Source organism: Lepidochelys kempii, chromosome 10 (genome assembly GCF_965140265.1).
Source record: "Lepidochelys kempii isolate rLepKem1 chromosome 10, rLepKem1.hap2, whole genome shotgun sequence".
In the NCBI taxonomy this organism is placed as follows: Eukaryota; Metazoa; Chordata; order Testudines; family Cheloniidae; genus Lepidochelys; species Lepidochelys kempii.
Window position 1 is genome coordinate 47525017 of NC_133265.1, and position 17980 is coordinate 47542996.

General features: G+C 46.4%; 1 pseudogene; it reads left to right on the forward strand.

Annotated features, from left to right (window-relative positions):
* Positions 1-3070: 3070 nt before the first annotated feature.
* Positions 3071-17661, forward strand: LOC140918574 (histone H2A type 2-C-like; annotated as a pseudogene).
* The last annotated feature ends 319 nt before the right edge of the window (positions 17662-17980 follow it).

Here is a 17980-nt window from a genome sequence, read left to right on the forward strand (position 1 = left end):
AGTGGGTTTTGAATATGGCCCGAGGAGAGGCAGTGTAACCTTAGGAGACAAAGTCGTGTAAATTCTTGAGTTTTCATCCTAACCATGCTATTGAATCACTGTAACTTTGGGCCAGTCTCTGGGTGTCAGTTTCCCCATCTATGATAAATTGATGATAATGCGTACCTCCGGTGACTGGTGTTTATGTGCTTTGGAAATAGAGGGCTCAATACACAGAGCAACATTCGGTACACCTGAGCGTGGGGCAAGGGAAGAGAGAGCTTCATGACACCTTTCCTTCCCCCCATGGCTCCTGGGACTGACTGAGAGCCAGTCTGGCTCTGGATGAAAGTCGCTGCAGTCTCTAGGCTACTCAAAGTTACACCAGCCTGTAATGAAGCCCCTAGGAGCTGTTGGTTTGGAACTGTCAGAGCACAACATGCTCTGACCCCCCCGCCCCCTGCATCTAACAAGCCTCCTATGCTGGGGACAGTGTAAAGGGGCTGATGTAGAGCTAGCTCCTTTGGGCAGCTATAAGGCTGGTGCAGAGGGACTGTATGGGCCAGGATCTAGCCAAGAAAAGGCTACATAAAGAACCGTCCCTGTACACTGCTCTGCATAAGCACAGGGGGTCTGCCCTACATAGAGCAGTTTGCAGGATCAAGGTGCTAACTGTTACTATTAGCAGCAGCTTCAAGTGTTAAGATGAACATAATACACTGAGCCCCTTAAGACGCTGTGCAGTAGGGTGACCAGATAGCAAGTGTGATAAATCAGGACAGGGGGGCAGATAACAGGTGCATAAGACAAAGCCCCGAATACCGGCACTGTCCCTGTAAAATCAGGACATCTGGTCATCCTATTATGTAGCCAGATGCCTGCAGGCTATTTTTAAATTTTTTTTTGTTTGTTTTGGGTTATAGTATTTAAAAACAAACAAACTGTTTCCTAATGCAGAGAATCCTTGGTACACAGCCAATATAGTGAAGAATTTGAAATCCCCAGGCTCTAGTGTTGGAAACATACATATAAACCTGCATATAAAATTAATTAAAACTCATTTAAAACATTAAGCAAATATTGAGGAGAAATGACTTAGAGGATGTTTTCCTGCTTGCGAGGAGCTTTCCTGATATAAGACAAGATCCTTAATGACAAGTTTCAGAGTAGCAGCCGTGTTAGTCTGTATTCGCAAAAAGAAAAGGAGTACTTGTGGCACCTTAGAGACTAACCAATTTATTTGAGCATAAGCTTCCGTGAGCTACAGCTCACTTCATTGGATGCATAAAAGTGGAAAATGCAGTGAGGATGTTTTTATACACACAGACCATGAAAAAATAGGTGTTTATCACTTCAAAAGGTTTTCTCCCCCCACCCCACTCTCCTGCTGGTAATAGCTTATCTAAAGTGATCACTCTCCTTACAATGTGTATGATAATCAAGGTGGGCCATTTCCAGCACAAATCCAGGGTTTAACAGGAAGGGGGGGGGGGAATCATAGAATCATGAGGAAGGGGGTAGGAAAAAACAAGGGGAAATAGGTTACCTTGCATAATGACTTAGCCACTCCCAGTCTCTATTCAAGCCTAAATTAATTGTATCCAATTTGCAAATTAATTCCAATTCAGCAGTTTCTCGCTGGACTCTGGTTTTGAAGTTTTTCTGTTGTAATATCGCAACTTTCATGTCTGTAATCGCGTGACCAGAGAGATTGAAGTGTTCTCCGACTAGTTTATGAATGTTATAATTCTTGACATCTGATTTGTGTCCATTTATTCTTTTACATAGAGACTGTCCAGTTTGACCAATGTACATGGCAGAGGGGCATTGCTGGCACATGATGGCATATATCACATTGGTAGATGTGCCGGTGAACGAGCCTCTGATAATGTGGCTGATGTGATTGGGCCCTGTGATGGTGTCCCCTGAATAGATATGTGGGCACAGTCCTTAATGTCGGCATTCAGCTTCTGTGGCAGTGAACACGGGACAGATGGCCAGACAGATCTTTGAAATCTGGGCTTGGCAATCTGAGAGGTCTCGACACAGCAGGGAGAGTGAGAAAACAAAGGCCCAATTCTGCTATCAGTTAGTTGGACACAAGTCCCACTGATTTCCATATTTGTGCCCATTATTTGGCAGAATTAGGGCCCAAGAGCCTATCCAAAACCAGTGGGGAAATGGGCAGAAGAGTCTCTATGAGATTTGAACAAAGTAGACAAGATGTATAGGAAGGGCCTGATTTTTATTTAAATTTCCTAAGATTCTGGTTGATCTGGGCCCTGTTTAATTATAGCCTATGCTGCCCTTTCCTCCAAAAACCTCCAAATAATTTGGCATGGCTGAGAATCCCTGTTTGGGAAAGACTTAGGCAGGGCTAGACTTATGAAGGCACAACGATGCTTTAGTGGCATTGCCTCTCCAAGCCACATGACAAAATTAAGTGTCATGGCTAAGATGGCAAGGAATAAGCATAAGCCAAATAGCTTGTGGACTGCCAGAGAATGTCGTAGTGCTCAACATGAAAGGATTTGGGCCTCCCTCTCCTAGAAAGAATAGCCACTGGGAGCAGGTTCAGAGATGTGGAACTGGTGGCTATTGGGGTCCTCTGTCTGCTGCGGGTGTTCCTAGTGGGAGAGCCCCACAACAAGTTGCTTATACTCACAGGTGATGAGCATAGCCCATAGAAGGGCCAGAGAATTCCCCCACCTCAGCCCCTATTGGCCCATTTGCCGATACGAGGGCACTGCAGTGGGCAGAGGGGTGTAGCAGTTATGGGAGGACACCTTAGCACTTCCCCAGATAGGTGCAACTTCACCTTCTTCCAGAACGTGCTCGTCACTTGCAAGCATTGCCATGCCAGGGCTGGTGCTGGACAGAGGCTGCTACCTTGCATCAACAGCGAGCTGTGCAGGCAAGAGGACTCCGAGGTTGTTAGGCTGAGGTGTGCGCTAGAAGAGAAGTGCAAGTGTCTTTGGGACCATGGGAGCAGCACATGAGGCTGAGAAAAGGAAGCATTCTTCAGTACTGGGAGAAAGCACAAGACACTGTGAGAGCGGCTAGGAAAGGTAATTGATCTGATCCAGGGGGCACAGGGGAGGGGGGAAGGAGCTGATTGAACTGGAGGAGCTTGCAGGCAGAGGGACTGGTATCCCTGTCCTGCTGTAATTCTCACACAGCTTCTACAAATATATAAGACCAAAAGGAGCCTGAGATGCACTGGCAGAGCTGGGGTGAGAAGTGTGCTCAGCAACAAAGCGTAGGAGTTTTTGGCTCATGATTTACAATGTCAGGCCGAGGAAAACAAGGAGGTAAAGCAAGGGCTAAGGCGAAATCTCGCTTCTCGTGGGCTGGGTTGCAGTTCCCGGTGAGTTGAGTGCACCGCTTGCTCCGCAAAGGTAATTATGCTGAGCAGGTGGGGACTAGAGCCCCGGTGTATATGGCCACGGTGCTGGAGTATCTGACCACTGAGATTCTCGAGTTAGCCGGCAAAGCTGCTCGGGACAACAAGAAAACCAGAATCATTCCCTGCCATCTGCAGCTCGCTATCCTAACGACAAGGAGCTCAACAAACTGCTTGGGAAAGTGACGATTGTTCAAGGGAGTGTCCTGCCCAACATCCAGGCCATGCTGCTGCCCAAGAAAACCGAGAGCCATAAGGCCAAGAGCACGTGAAACTGATCAGGAAGAAGCAAAAATCTTCAGTCCAGAACCACAGATTGGTCCTTGCTCTTACCAGTGCTAATCACTGCATTTTGAAAGCCTGAGCAGCAGCAGGTAGGGGTGGGGTTGTTGATCTGGCAACGATCTCTCCTCTAGCTTCTGACTTGTGATTTCACAGGCCTACACCTCACGTGGGTTTTTTTCTTCTTGGTTGCTTTTCATTGTTACACCAATCCACTCCTTTTTTGCACCGTGTTTCCCTTCTTTCCCTCTCTCCCCCTTCACTTCTCCTTGACCATCTAGATGGAACTTCACACAGCTTGTCTTCCCAAGTGTCCCAACTTTGCCGACAGACTCCACTCGTTCAGTGGAAAAGCATCCGTCATTTCTCTTGTTGGTGTCAGAACAGCACCATCCAGCACAAATTAAACCCATCAATCAGTTCAGCTCCATCTTCCCGGTAGTTCAACAGAGAGTAATGAAAAGCAGGGAGGGGTTTTGAGATCCTATAGTTTCTGTCACTTTCTGGGGAAGAAGAATGAGGATTTTGTATCATTATTTGTGGTGGGAAATGGTAGGCAGAGTGGGCAGGTGGGTTATTATATGGTAATGAACTTAACCCTTATCAATGGAACCAGAACTGCTCAGTCATCTGTGTATCATAGGCCCTGTACTGCTAACACATAAGTGGGTTTCTCCTTTTGCTCAAGTAGAAGGGTCTGTAATTTCAGAGCAGGAAGGTCTTGGCACTAATTTTCACTGCTTCTGTATACCTCTGAATGGCCGTGATGTCAGCATAGCGATAGCCATGAGGTTCCTGTGTGGCCATGAATATGTTCCAGTATACTGATATATCTGAACTCTCTCAAGCATGTTGCTTTGTGAGTGATACAGAAGAAGCTAGGTTGGACCCTGAGGCAGAAATCTTTCACCCAAATACAAAACACTCAGGTTAGCACTGGAGCTGACATTAATAGCTCATTAAGAATTGTGATCTTTCTTTATTTCTTTAAACACATATAGGGCTGACTCATGTATATTTATGCCCCTTTACACCACTCTGGCAATGGAAAGTGGCCTTAGACTGGATATAAATTATTATTAAGAACCAACACTGTCCTGCTTTGAAATTGCAGATCCCTTTCAATTGAGCGAAAGGAGAATCTCCCTTGGGTGTTAGCAACACAGGGACTATGACACACAGTCGAGCAGTTTTGGTTTCCTCCAATAAAGGTCAGTGATGCGCCTGCACACACATACATACATGTGCGTGCCAGTACTTTAAGTCCCATGACATTGCCAGTGTGATATAAAAGAGAATCAGGCCCTTATATGCCTAATGGTTAAGATCGGGGATTGAGAGTCAAGAACAACAGGGTTCTGTCCCCAGCTCTCCCACAGACTTGCGGTTCATCTTCAGTAAATCACTTGACCTCGTTTTACAGATGGACAAATGGTTGCACAGAGAGGTTGATACCTACCCTCCTATGTCATTTTCAGAGCCTCTTGTAAAGCACTAGTTTAGTGCTTGTGATTATGTCTCCCTCTAGTGGCTGAACCCAGAGACTCCACGACCTGCTACTTGCTACCAGGGAACTTATTTCGCAGAACAGCTTGTGCTTTTATTGCAGAAGTTCCAGGATTCGATCCTCCCTGGCAACCGTGTCTTTTCATGTAAGTGGCCACAATTTATTCCGCTTGCATGCATGGTGCTATGGAAGTGCCAAATATCACTAGTATCATCATCTTTGGATTTAATCTGCTGAACTCCAACAAGACTGGCTCAAGCAGGGGCTGATTTTTTGTCTGAACTGTTTGCCAAGCACTAACTGAAAATCATTCTTCTAGGAGGTCGAGGAGGACAAGCTGGTGGGATGATTTAGCAGCTCAGTTCATGCTGCTGCATGTCGCAGAGCAGATAAAACTTCAGGACTCTTGCTCATGGAGTTGGAACTCTCACTATGGCAAGGTGTGAGTAGCAAGCATCTGCAAAGCAAGGGGCTTGGTGTTACAGAGGGGAATTAGAAAGTAACTACCCTGAAGTCAGTGGAGCTTCAGCAGTGTGAAATTGGTGTGAGAGGAGAGTTAGGCTCCAAGTGTCTCCTGCTAGCTGATCCACGGAATAGCCCTGGTGTCATCCTTAGAAGTGTCACCCTCCAGTCTGGAGTGGGAGCCCAGAATTGGTGATGGCCAAAGAGAGTTACAATAGAGGGAGAGAAGTGGTGGTGGTTCACTAGAAAGGAACCAGGGGAGAGCCTCTTGAGCCTGCTGGAACCAGGTACAAATACAGAGATAAATCTCCTTCCTATAGCTGAGGTACGTACCATAATTGACAAAAGAACAACCCCAAATGCCTGTCTCTCAGGGACGGGTGGCACTGAGTGCTCTCCTACAAGGAATGCCAAGAGAGGAACTGATGAGGTTAGAATCTCTGCAGAGCTATGAGAATTTGGACCAAACTCAATTGAGGAAGGATTAGAAACTTTACAGTGTAGCCCTGGATGGGTGTTGCTGGGTTCAAGGTCCACTCTGTCTCCTGCAGTGAACGCAGAGTGATAGTTGTCAGAGGATCAAAGCCAAGCCACTCCTGATTTTATGATTGCTGCATAATATGCCCTGGCCAAGATGATACACAGTCAAAGGAAAGCAGGGGCAGAGCCTGGCTTGTGGGATTGGAAATGGACTGAAGAGCCTTTGAACTCTAGGTTACCAAACTGAGGGTGAAAGTCACCAAAAATCTTTCCTAGCTGGCCACTGTCTACATGAAAGGAGGTGGTGGTGTCACTTCTGTTCCTAATGGATGAGTGTCCATATCACAAAAGCCACTATCCCCATTGCAGAGTACATGCACACGTTAGCAGATGTAAGACCATCGGAACTACTATACTGGATCAGACCAATGGACCAGTTAGTGCTGGATAATGCCAGATGCTTCAGAGGAAGGTGTAAACCCCTGCAGTACACATCACTATAAACCTCTACAATCATTCCACCGTGGGGGAAATTGCTTTCCGAGCCCATCTGCTGATGCCCTGAAGCAGGAGGTTTAACTGTTGTCCCAGCTCATATAGCTACAGCTGCTGTTTGCTCTCAGCAGAGACGCTAAAGATTGAATGGGTTGTGGACACTGGACTGAGCTCTCAGTCCCTCAGTCCCTGTGGATGCTCCCTCCACATCAGGATGCACAGTGCAGAAGGTTGGCCTGCTACTTCCCCTTCTGTACCTGGGCTGTGCACTGAGGATTTCAGTCACCAGGGCTGAAAATCCAGCATCTAAACCCATTGATGTATAAAGAGACAGGAGAGCAGCAATCCAGCGACTGAAGTGATATTAGACTCTGGAAATAAGGCATGACTTTTTAACAGGGAGGGTGATTAACCACTGGAACAAACTGCCAAGGGGAATGGTGGGTTCTCCAGCTCTTGATGTCTCCAACCAGAGTGGATGCCTTGTTGGAAGATCTGCTTTAGCCAAACACAAGTTATTAGGCTCAGTACAGGAGTAGCTGGATGAAATGTAATGATCTGTGATATACAGGAGGTCAGACTAGTTTGATCTAATGGTCCCTTCAGGCTTTAAACTCTATAAAGCTGTGAAACCAAATGAGGGATTAGTTCAACTCCCCTTGCAAAGAATCACCTCCAGTCTGCATTATTGGCCTGTGCCCCAACAAACTCATTACATCCACAGTTGCAAAGCATTCTGTCTCATCTAGGCTGGGCACGTTCATCCCTGTGTCCTGGTCTATTTCCCCACCCTCCATCCCAACTCCTCTTCCTCCCCACAGCCTGGAATATGACAAAAGGGCAAAGATAAGAGCAAAAAATAACAATCAGAAATTAATATTCAATTACACAGGCGCCAGATAAGCGAATGAATCAATGAATCAATCTGTGCCACAGGCAGATAAGCGACTGCCTCTGGCCCTGAGAAGCAGCTGTCTCCTAAGAGATAAGGAGGTCATCCTAAAACAAAACCATTTCCTGCATCCTCCCTCTGGTACAGCCCCTTGTCTCCCTCGCTCCCTGTTTCTCTTCCTTCTCCTTCCATAGTCATTTCATCTCCCCCATTACTGCAGCCGAGATTCAAAGCGAGCCCTGCAGAACCAGAGCAAAACAAAAGGAGAGCTGAAAAGAAAAGGTTTCCTTCCTTCTGTGCAATGTGACTGTTGCCTCTGCGTACCCCCTTCCAGATCTCTGACATCTTTTCCTAGCAGCAGCTGTGCTGCAGAACATAGCTGGACTGGAAGCCAGGGGAGAGGCAGAGAGATAACGGAGCGATACAGAGACAGCGAGGCAGAGCTGAAGGGATTTCTCTCTTGCTGCAGGCTCAGGGCTTACGGAGAGAGTTAATACATTTGGCTGCCTGCAGACACTGATAGGAAAAAGCCATTCAGGGCTGGCAGCAGAGGGGAGAGGATGGGGGTGAAAAGACTGAGAGCTTGCGGCATCTTTGACTCCCTTTTGTATTCAGCCCTTGTGAGCTGCCCTGTAATCCTGCAAGACAGAGATCGGCGGCTACTGTAACTGCAGCAAGCGCGCGAGTGCTGATGTTGGAGCGAGCGGAGGTTCATCCCCTCCAATCTCTGTACATGAGGCTGAAAAACAGCAACCGAGAGCTGTCTGAACAGCTAAGTCTCAGTCGTGGCCGACATTGCCCATGCATCACAATGAGCCAGGGCGGAAAACAAACCCAATATCCATTGGCGCCTCTCAGGGCCTCTTCTTGTTCTAATATGTTTGGCAGAGAGCATGTGGCTGAATCCAAGAGCAGCAAATGCATTTTCTCGCCCCCATACCGTGCTCCTTCATCATCTATCCATCCATCACCGGTTATTAGGGCTGGCCTGCCACGTCAGCTCCAATAGTCCCTGTTCCGGACGAGAGACCAGTTGAAGGCTTATTTAAATATTTCCTGACAGCTGCCTTTTGGGTGAGACTGCAAAGCCTAAGTCTTGCTCCTAAGCAGCTCTGAGAGATCCCAGGGCACATATTGCAAGGGTAGGGCTCGCCATCCCAGAGTCCTGGCTGAATTCCAACTCAGTTCATTGCACTATGCCTGTCTCACGTTCCTCTGCTGGGTCAGTTGGATGCAGTGGCCAAGATTTTCAGAAGTGGCTAGTGCTTTGGAGTGCCTTGGGTTGTGGGGCTTCCAACCAGAGACACTTGAAAGGGGCCTAGTTTCAGAAGGTGCTGAGCACCCACCCTCTGAATATCAGACCCTTGTAAGGCACCTCAGGCTGGGCCCCCCCAATATTGAGGTATCCACAGTCACTAAATTCTTGGCCACTATTCTGAGGGCTGGTTTCAGTCAGTCTCGGGTCCTCTGCAAAGCTGTTCAGTTGAGCCCCAATTGTTGCCATGCCCACGAGTCCATGGATGACCTTCCCCACTCCACACACCTCCCTATCGTTCCTCTGGCTCGCCAGCTAGAGGGAAATTCAGTGCCAGGTGGGGGACGGGAAGGCCAGTAGGGAATGTGTCTACAACTGGTGCAAGTAAGGGCAGCTAGGAGCACAGCAAATTGAGGCCTTCTGTCCAGACACCCCAGTTTCCCCAAGCAGAGCTCTTGGGCAACTTGGGTGTCACACCATGTGCCGGTAGGCCATGAGCACTGACTAGTATCGCACTAGTATTTCAACGTGGTCTACGTAGGACTCAGGAGGTCCTGTGCCCCACCACACACTGCACGTGACTTGGGCAAGTTACTTAGTCCCAGAACCACAAAGCTATTTAGGCTCCAAACTTCCACTGATTCCTAAGTCTCTTAGGCCTCAAAGCTCCTCAACTTCCGTTCATTACAGCGTATACAGCGTAGTTGTAGTCCTGATCTAAAAAAGAGCTCTGTGTGGCTCGGAAGCTTGTCTCTCTCACCAACAGAAGTTGGTCCAATAAAAGATATTACCTCCCCCACCTTGCCCCCCATTGGTTTCAGAGGAAGTTAGGATCCTAAATACCTTTGTGGATCTGTGCCTCAATTCCTCAGTTGTAGAATAGGGAATAGCTCTTCCCTGCTTCTCAGGGATGTTGTGAGGATGAATACATTAAAGATTGGGAGGTGCTCAGATATTAGGGTCATGGGGCCCATGTGAGTGCCTAAAATAGGATCAGGGCCCCTCTACATCATGGCCGAGAAGTGTCTCTCTGATCTGAGCTCCTGCTGTGGCTGCTGGTTTGACAGCTCTCTTTGCCTTCTTCCCTTCCTGTCCTAAGCTTTTGTGTAATGCTGCTGCAGCTGTGTCGCATTACTGAGTGTTGTTTCACCTCCAGAGGTGCATGCATCAGTTTGTTATGCTCTTTGGGATGCTGTGTAAGTGCAGGACCATGAGCGGAGGCTGACTGATTAGAGGATTGTTTACTGGGGACATGGAGCTGCTGGCTCAAAGCCAGACCAGGTGGGGAGCGACCAAAAGTTGTGACCATCTGATGCCTTTTTGATGTGAAATGAGATTGATGGTCCTAGTCCAGTTGCTCATGGGCAGGTACACAGTGCTAGTCTCTCCAGTGAATGGGCTCGGGAGAATGAACTCCCACTCCAGAATAGGGTGGAAGTACATGGGTGGGGCAGTATGGGGAAAGCTAGCACTCCTGGGATCCATGCTGTGTCCCAGTCTCTAGGGCTGTTGATCCAGTATCGTTTGCCAGCACTAAATCAACTTCAGACAGAAAAAAAAATAGTGATTCCTAAATGATTTGCATGGATTTACGACTTCATGTCTCTTTTAAAGGATCTTCCCCACACGGTGGCATTGGGAACATGAACAGTAATGCTTGCTCAACAGGGCTAGAACACATCCCCGACTCTTCAGAGAACAGATCCCTGAGTCTTCACAAGAGAGCCTGATCTGAAAGGCCCAGGCTCAAAATCACAGCTAGCTCGTTTTAAGCTTTTTTTTCCTTTGAGATTGCATCAAAGCCCATGCATGGTTTTCTGTTGCCTTCAGTGAGAGCAAGACCAGGATCTTACTCCTCATGGCAGTCATAATCATTCCAGGTGATTTTTCCATTTCCCTGGAGAGAATGCAGTGCTTGGATCTCTTTGAGTTCACCCACTGCCAGCAGTTGGACAATTTCAAGACCTGCTAGCACTGAACATGGGTCAGCCTGGGATTCAGAAAGATCGGACATTTCATCTTTCTAGGGCACTGCTATCCCCTAGTGGCAAGCTGGAAAAGTGACATGTCTCCCTGCTGCTTTAAACTGGGAAATGATATAGAGAGGGTGCAGACTGAATGGGTAAGAGTTATTTACCCCTTTTTTACACACACCACCCTCCTGTCCCTCACATGACTGCAGATGATCTTGGACACACAGGGCAGTCTGGATTATTGAAAAGAGAGGCAGATGGCTATGTAGACATTTTTAGTTTCCCATCAGAGAGTCCCTGTAGCTTTTAGAATGTGGGGTTGTGGAGGTTGAATGCCTGGGTGGATATGATCTCCGCCTTGTCTATTAGAACCTGGATGTTAAGCCATAAATCATCAGAATGGGGATTTTCTCTAGGTCTACAATAATTTCTCAGACTTGACCTTGATGCAGAGAGAACACTAGATAGGTAATTCTTTTAGATAGAAATAAGTCCCGGCTTGACAAAGCCCTGGCTGGGATGATTTAGATGGTGTTGGTCCTGCTTTGAGCAGGGGGTTGAACTAGATGACCTCCTGAGGTCTCTTCCAACCCTAATCTTCTATGATTCTATGATAAAGAGAATTACATGGCACAAGGAATTAATAATCTCTGTACAGTCAGAGATGAGATGACCACCATTTTTTTATTTTGTTGGAGAGTGGCTAGAATTTTATTAATTTGAGTTTATCAGGATAATGGGAAAAATTCTGAAAAGCACATAAGTGACTTGGGAGCCTAAAGCTCATTGATTTTTTCAATGGTACATGGGCTCCTAAATCCCTAATGTGCATTTGAACATTTTGCCCAATGACAATAATGTTATTTATCAAGCCTCCTGCCAAAGGGGTTGGCTGGTGTACATTAATTATTACTTTAATTTGTATTACAGTAGCATCCACAGGGCTCAAGTGAGATAATGGTCCCATTGTGCTAGGCACTGTACAAATGCACGAGAGAGTCAGTGACCCAAAGAGCTTACAGTGTAATTCAATGCCCATTCAAATAAATAGACTCTTCCTGTTGACTTCTGTTTTAATTTAATCTGGCCATAAACAGACAAGACAATAAAGAGATTTTAAAATAAAATTAAACACAGAGAACAAACAGAGATGCGACTGGCACAGGGCAAAAAGGGGAGGAATCAAGTGTAGGCGATTATCCCTGTAGGGGGAGCACCAGATGGGGCTCAGAGGTGGTTTGCACACTGTCTTTCAGAGGCACATGTTCCTGAGTAGCTCTGCAACTGGGTCTGATCAGACAAGAACCCCTTAGAACCATCACTCTGAGAGTCTGAACTGAGTTTTGATTAGTGGGTCCACCCCCCCCCCCCTCTAGTTTCTAGCTGGGTAGAGGCCACGTGAGAAAGTCTCTTCCCATAAGATCCTCAGGAAGGAGAGGTTTTGAGAGGCTTGGGCTGAACATTCAACCAGTTGAGCACATACCAAAGCACTGACCCTCATGAGCTTCACCCAGCCTGAGAGATGCCGTGGCTTTGGCCCTCTTTCCCCACCAGGCCCTGACAGCTGATGTCCCAGCTGCCACCGCTTTTCCTGTCCTGAGGGAGAGATTTGAGGTCCACCAATGAAACGTAAAGCAAAAGCTGCTGGAGCGGCAGTTCCAGACGACAAGCTGAACAGGGCGGGAAAGCAGGAGGCAGACTGGCATCTGAGAGATTGCTTTTTTTAACTCTGAAGAGAAATTGGCCAAGCAGCACATGTTCCCTGAGGCGGTTTTGCTGCTTCAAGCTCATTTGCGGATGAAGGTTCCATTTTTTCGATCCTCCATCTCCTGTTCCGTACTAGTCCTGGTTCCCCTGGAAGTTTTGGTTCTGATGAGTACCTCAAGCCCCCTCATTTCTCCTTTTTCAATTGGCACCTTGGCTTTTTACTGTTAAAAACTGTGGGTTTTGAGCCCCTTCCCGGCCTCGTTTCAGAGTGGGGGGAGCAATTGGAAAAGTTGGGGCACTGTCATATCTGCCTGACTGGGGAGCAAGAGCTGCCTGGAATTGGAACAGGAAGTTGATCCATTTCTGTATTGCCTGCACCTCTCCCTCCGAGTGATCCTGCCATACCCAGAGAGGAATTGTGTCCGACTGAACTCATACACCTGCCTGCTCTGCATCATCTCTGACCCTAGACTGCCCAACAATGAATTGAGTCCTACTGCATCCTCACTGTAACCTTGCCTGCCATATAAATGTTCATGCCCTTTTGTACTTTGGCACCAGCCTGGCACTGCTGTACCTCAGTATTTCTGGCCTGATGCTGCAGAGTTAGGTTCCACTTGGGCACTTGGCAAGATGTAAGAGCAGCTCGCAGGAGACATCTGAATCTGATACCATCTCCTTTGCTCTGAACCCCAGTGAAGAACAAGAGGCTGAGCAGCTCAGTAATACAGAACAAGTGACAGTTTGATTTATTCTGATGTTAGTGAGGAGCTTCTTGTGCTGCGTAACAACACATCCAGCAGCTCTCCAAAGAGGCAGCATGCATACCAACCTGGGCATTAGGAACTCCTGAGTTCTAATCCTGCCTCTGCCACTAATTCAATGTATAGCCTTGGCCACATCACTTAATACCTTTGTGCCTCAGTTTCCCATTTGTTAAATGGAATAATTATCCATGTGCTCCTTCTTGGTAGAGTCTGGATCCCCCTCAAAGTATAGTGTGATTGGAACCCAGGCTTGGAGAAGGGAAGAATGGAAAGAGGTATGTTGCTCTCTGATCACAATCTAATTTAAAGTTGCAGTAGCGCTATCTTCTTTAGAGTTAGCCAACGACCTATGAGGGAGGGAGGATCAGTGACTTGCCTGAAGTCACCCAGGAAAATCTGTGGCTGAGTCAGGAACTGAACCACATCTCCTGAGTCCAGGGCCTTAACCAAAGACCGTCCTGCCTTATTCAAGGGGATGCTGAGATGGTGTTTACCTCACACTGATCAACACACTGAGGGCCAGATCCTCAGCTGATGTAAATCAGCGCTGCTCTGCTGAAGTCAATGGGGCTATGCTGATTTACACCACCTTAGGATCTGGTCCTGAAAGTTCCAAAAGAAATAGCTGCCCCGAATAGGTATGAGCATATGTCCTGATGCCCGTGTGCTATGCGTCTTGCAGAGGGGTGTCGCCTGTTAGGGATTATTCACATTCATTATTGCCTGGCAGAGATAACAGTCAGGTACTGAAGCAGAGGGCACCATGGGTTGCTTAGAAATGCCCTAAGTTTTGGCTGCCTGCCGGTAAGAGATACCTCATGATACACACAGATGCCTTTTAAAAACATTAAGCAAACACAAACACTCCACATACAAACCCCACATGACAAAGTCACAAAACAAACACACAGACACAGGAATGAAAAATCGTGAACCCCAAACAAAGGGAAACACTCAACGTTTAAAATACACGAGACCAGATTTTCCCTTTACAATAAAAACGTGAGCAGGGCAGAAGAGGAACAAAGCTAGAAAAGAGTAAATTGCACCTGTCATCTCACTAAGAATTTCCAATAGGGCGAGGCAGATGTTTCATAGAAGGAAAAGGTGACGTTTATTCAAATGTAGTAAAAGTAGCCTCATTTATGACTCCTGGAGACTCAGTATGCAGCTGTTTGCCTATAACAAAGCAATCATGTCAAACGGGAGATCCCTCTTGCTGTGTCAAGGGAGCAGGCATGGGAGCCAGCAGGTGTTTCAGCAGGAGCATTCACACAGGCAATATGAGGGTGGGACTGTGGTGCTGAATCCCGGCAGAGAGGATAACTTGTGAGAAAGGTCAGTCTGAAGGGGATAAGAAGAGCGAGTGCTGTACACTCTGTACAGTAGGGGCCTGATATTTGGAAGTGCTGAGCAGCCACATCTCAAATTGAAGTCCCTGGGTGCTGACGATATTTGTCCCCTCTGAAAATCAAGCCCTACGTGGAGAGAGAGAGCGCTGCATGCTTTATCTATTAGCGCTTCCCATTTCAATCCGGCCGTAGCCACGCATACCTATTAGCTCCAGAACAGCGGTCTCACAAATGCTGAAGTTGGAAAACAGCGGATTGTTTTGTACAACCAGTAACGTCTGCTGCAGAGTTAAGCTAACAAGATTTATCTCCCATCACAAGCACCTAGGCCTATTCAAAGTCAATCAGCTGGAAACCAGAGCTCCTCCATTCAATGACATTAACCTGAACACCAAAGAGCTTATGACCTAATGTGGAGGGGTTCTAGCAGGACCATATTGCCAACAGATTGTAAGCTCCATGGGGCAGAGGCTGTTTCTTCCTATGTGTTGAACAGTGTCTAGCACAACAGGGTCTTGATCTGGATTAGAAATAAGTCAATATATATTATCAATATGACATGCATATCACTAGAATGGGCTATTTCAATTTGGCATCAGCCCATTCAGCAAATACATCGTCCCCCGAAGCGCAATAACCTCTCATTAGCAGCAGAATTAGATACAAAGAGGGGCAGAAGGAGAAATGTATATCTGTCCTATGCAAATACAGGGAACATGTCGAGTTCAGGATGTAGCCCTGGCCACACCTCCTGTTGGGAAAGCCACACCCACTTTTCCATACCAAAAGTGAACTAGCCACTTGTAACTTTTGGTGTAACTTGCTCCAATGGAATTCACAACACAGCCAGACAACACATGGAAATGTACCACAGTGCATACCCACAAGTGCATACAGAACACAGAGCCAAGCAAGGCCAAATCTACACTGGAACCTTTTGCTGGTATAATCGCATCGGTTAGGGGTGGGGTTTTTTTTAAATGACATTTCAATACTTGCAAAAGCCCTAGTATAGATGCAGTTATACCTGCTAAAAAGTGCTTTTGCCACTATAGCTTATTTCGCTTGCCAAACCAGGATAAGCTATGCCGGCAAAAGCATTTTTTGCCAGCATACGTTGCATCTACACTAGATGGTTCTGCCAAATAGCTATATGGGCAAATCGTCTCTAGTGCAGACTTGGACCAAGACATGTAGGAAGCACCTTGGACTGTCTGGCGCTGTTGGAGCAGAGATTGTGTGGTGTGGCTGGTGGTGGCCATCTCACCCCATACCGCAGAGACAGCAGGACTAGTGAGGGGAGAGAAAACTTTGGTATTGGGGACTGTGCCTTTAAGGACTGAGCGTCCTAGACAGAAACATCTGAGGTCACTCTCTCTCCATGAAAAACCTCTTCAACCCAAACTGGGAGATCAAGCCCCCTCAATAGGAAAGACTCTCCTCTATTTTCAAGCTCCCCCATCCCTACTTTGAGACTGTCACAGTAGTATGATGGATAAAGATGACCACAAAAAAATTAGTTTTTTTTTTATTTCCTTTTTTTTTCACCTCAGAAATATCAGGAATGTCAAGCCCCCTCTTCCCTGGTTTTGTGGGAGGACTTCTTGGGAGATTCACATGTGCTTACAGGCACTCAGCAGCTTAGCTTAGTGGTTCTCAACCAGGGGTACGTGTACCTCTTGGGGTAAGCAGGGTCTTCCAGGGGGTCCATGAACTCATCTAGATATTTGCCTAGTTTTACAACAGGCTACATAACAAGCACTAGCGAAGTCAGTACAAACTAAAATTTCATGCAGACGATGACTTGTTTATACTTCTCTACATATTATACACTGAAATGTAAGTACATTTATATTCCAGTTGATTTATTTTATAATCATATGGTAAAAATGAGAAAGTAAGCACTTTTTCAGTGATAATGTGCTGTGATACCTTTGTATTTTTATGTCTGATTTTGTAAGCAAGTAGTTGTTAAGTGAGGTGAAACTTGGGAGTACGCAAGACAGATCAGACTCCTGAAAGGGGAACAGTAATCTGGAAAGAGCCACTGGCTTAGTTGAAGAGTTTTAACAAAGATGTACTTTCTCCAAAGTGTTCATTGAGCATTGAAATTAGATTAATAAAACAGAACAGTCTGATGAAAAATTCCTCCCCATCCCAATTGTTCAGTCTCCTGTGTATGGCATAGTTTCACTAATTCTTCAGAAACTTCCAAGGTAGATAAGACCTGATTTTCTAAAGTAAAAACAGATTATTATTTTTTTAAAAAATCTTTCAGAACTTCTAATCAAAAAGACAGAAGCCCAATCTTTGTTTCTTTTACAGGTTAAATTTAAGACGTGAAAGGGACAGGACTGGATCACCCAGTGGATTTACTAACTCTCTAACAAGCTCAGATGTCACAGTGATGATCATTGGACAGATAGATGGGTTAGATGTGCTTGCTCACCTATCTAAGACAGAACCAGAGAGCTCTCCTCAGTTTTCCAGGCTGTAGGATCATTTCCTCCCAGTTTGGAGGCTGAGCCATACTGCTGTCAGGAATTATTTGTGTTTATGACAATAATGGGCCCATTGCTGCTTTCATTTATAACAGTGTAAATCAGGAGTGAGCCCATGGCAGCCAATAGAATTACACAGGTGTAAAGTCAGTGTGAGAGCAGAATCAGCTCCAGGGTAGTTAGTATGAATAAGAACAAAGGGCAAAGTTCTCTGCTGGTATAAATGGGTAAAACTCCATTGAAGTCAGGGGAGCTGCAACCATTAACAACAGCAGAGAACTTGGACCAAGATTTTGATGAGAGACTCTCATCAGCTCGGTTTTCCTCTCACACTGGTATAAATAGCTCCTCTGGAAAAGTGTAAAAAACACTGAGAGCAGAATCAGACCCTTTATAATCATTGGTATTGCTGTACTAGAGGCCCTGACCAAGGCCCCATTGCAGTAGATGCCATACAAACACATAGCAAGAGATAGACAAAGGGTGGGAGGGGAAAATGAGGCACAGACAGGGGAAGTGACTTGCCAAGGTCACACAGGTCAGTGGCAGAGCCAGGAACAGCACCCAGGTCTCCAGAGCCTTAGGCTAGGGCCCCAGCCATTATGTCACACTGCTTGGCTCGACCACAATTCCATCACATACAACCATAGCATTCACCCACATTGGATCAGTGGGAGGGTTTGAACCATAGACCTTCAGATCAGCCCTGTATTACTTAAGCCATCTTCCTTTCCTTCTTGCTCAAGGTAGAATCAGTCCTTTTCTTGAAAAGCTGAAAGATCTTCACAAGATAAAAACCATGATAATACGTAGCCCTTGTATACTAGCTTTTGTGTGAGGTTCCCAAGAATGGAATGCATAGGATAGCTCGGCTTCAGCTACTTCAGAGCAGAGTCCAAAACCACAGAGGACAAAATAAAATAAT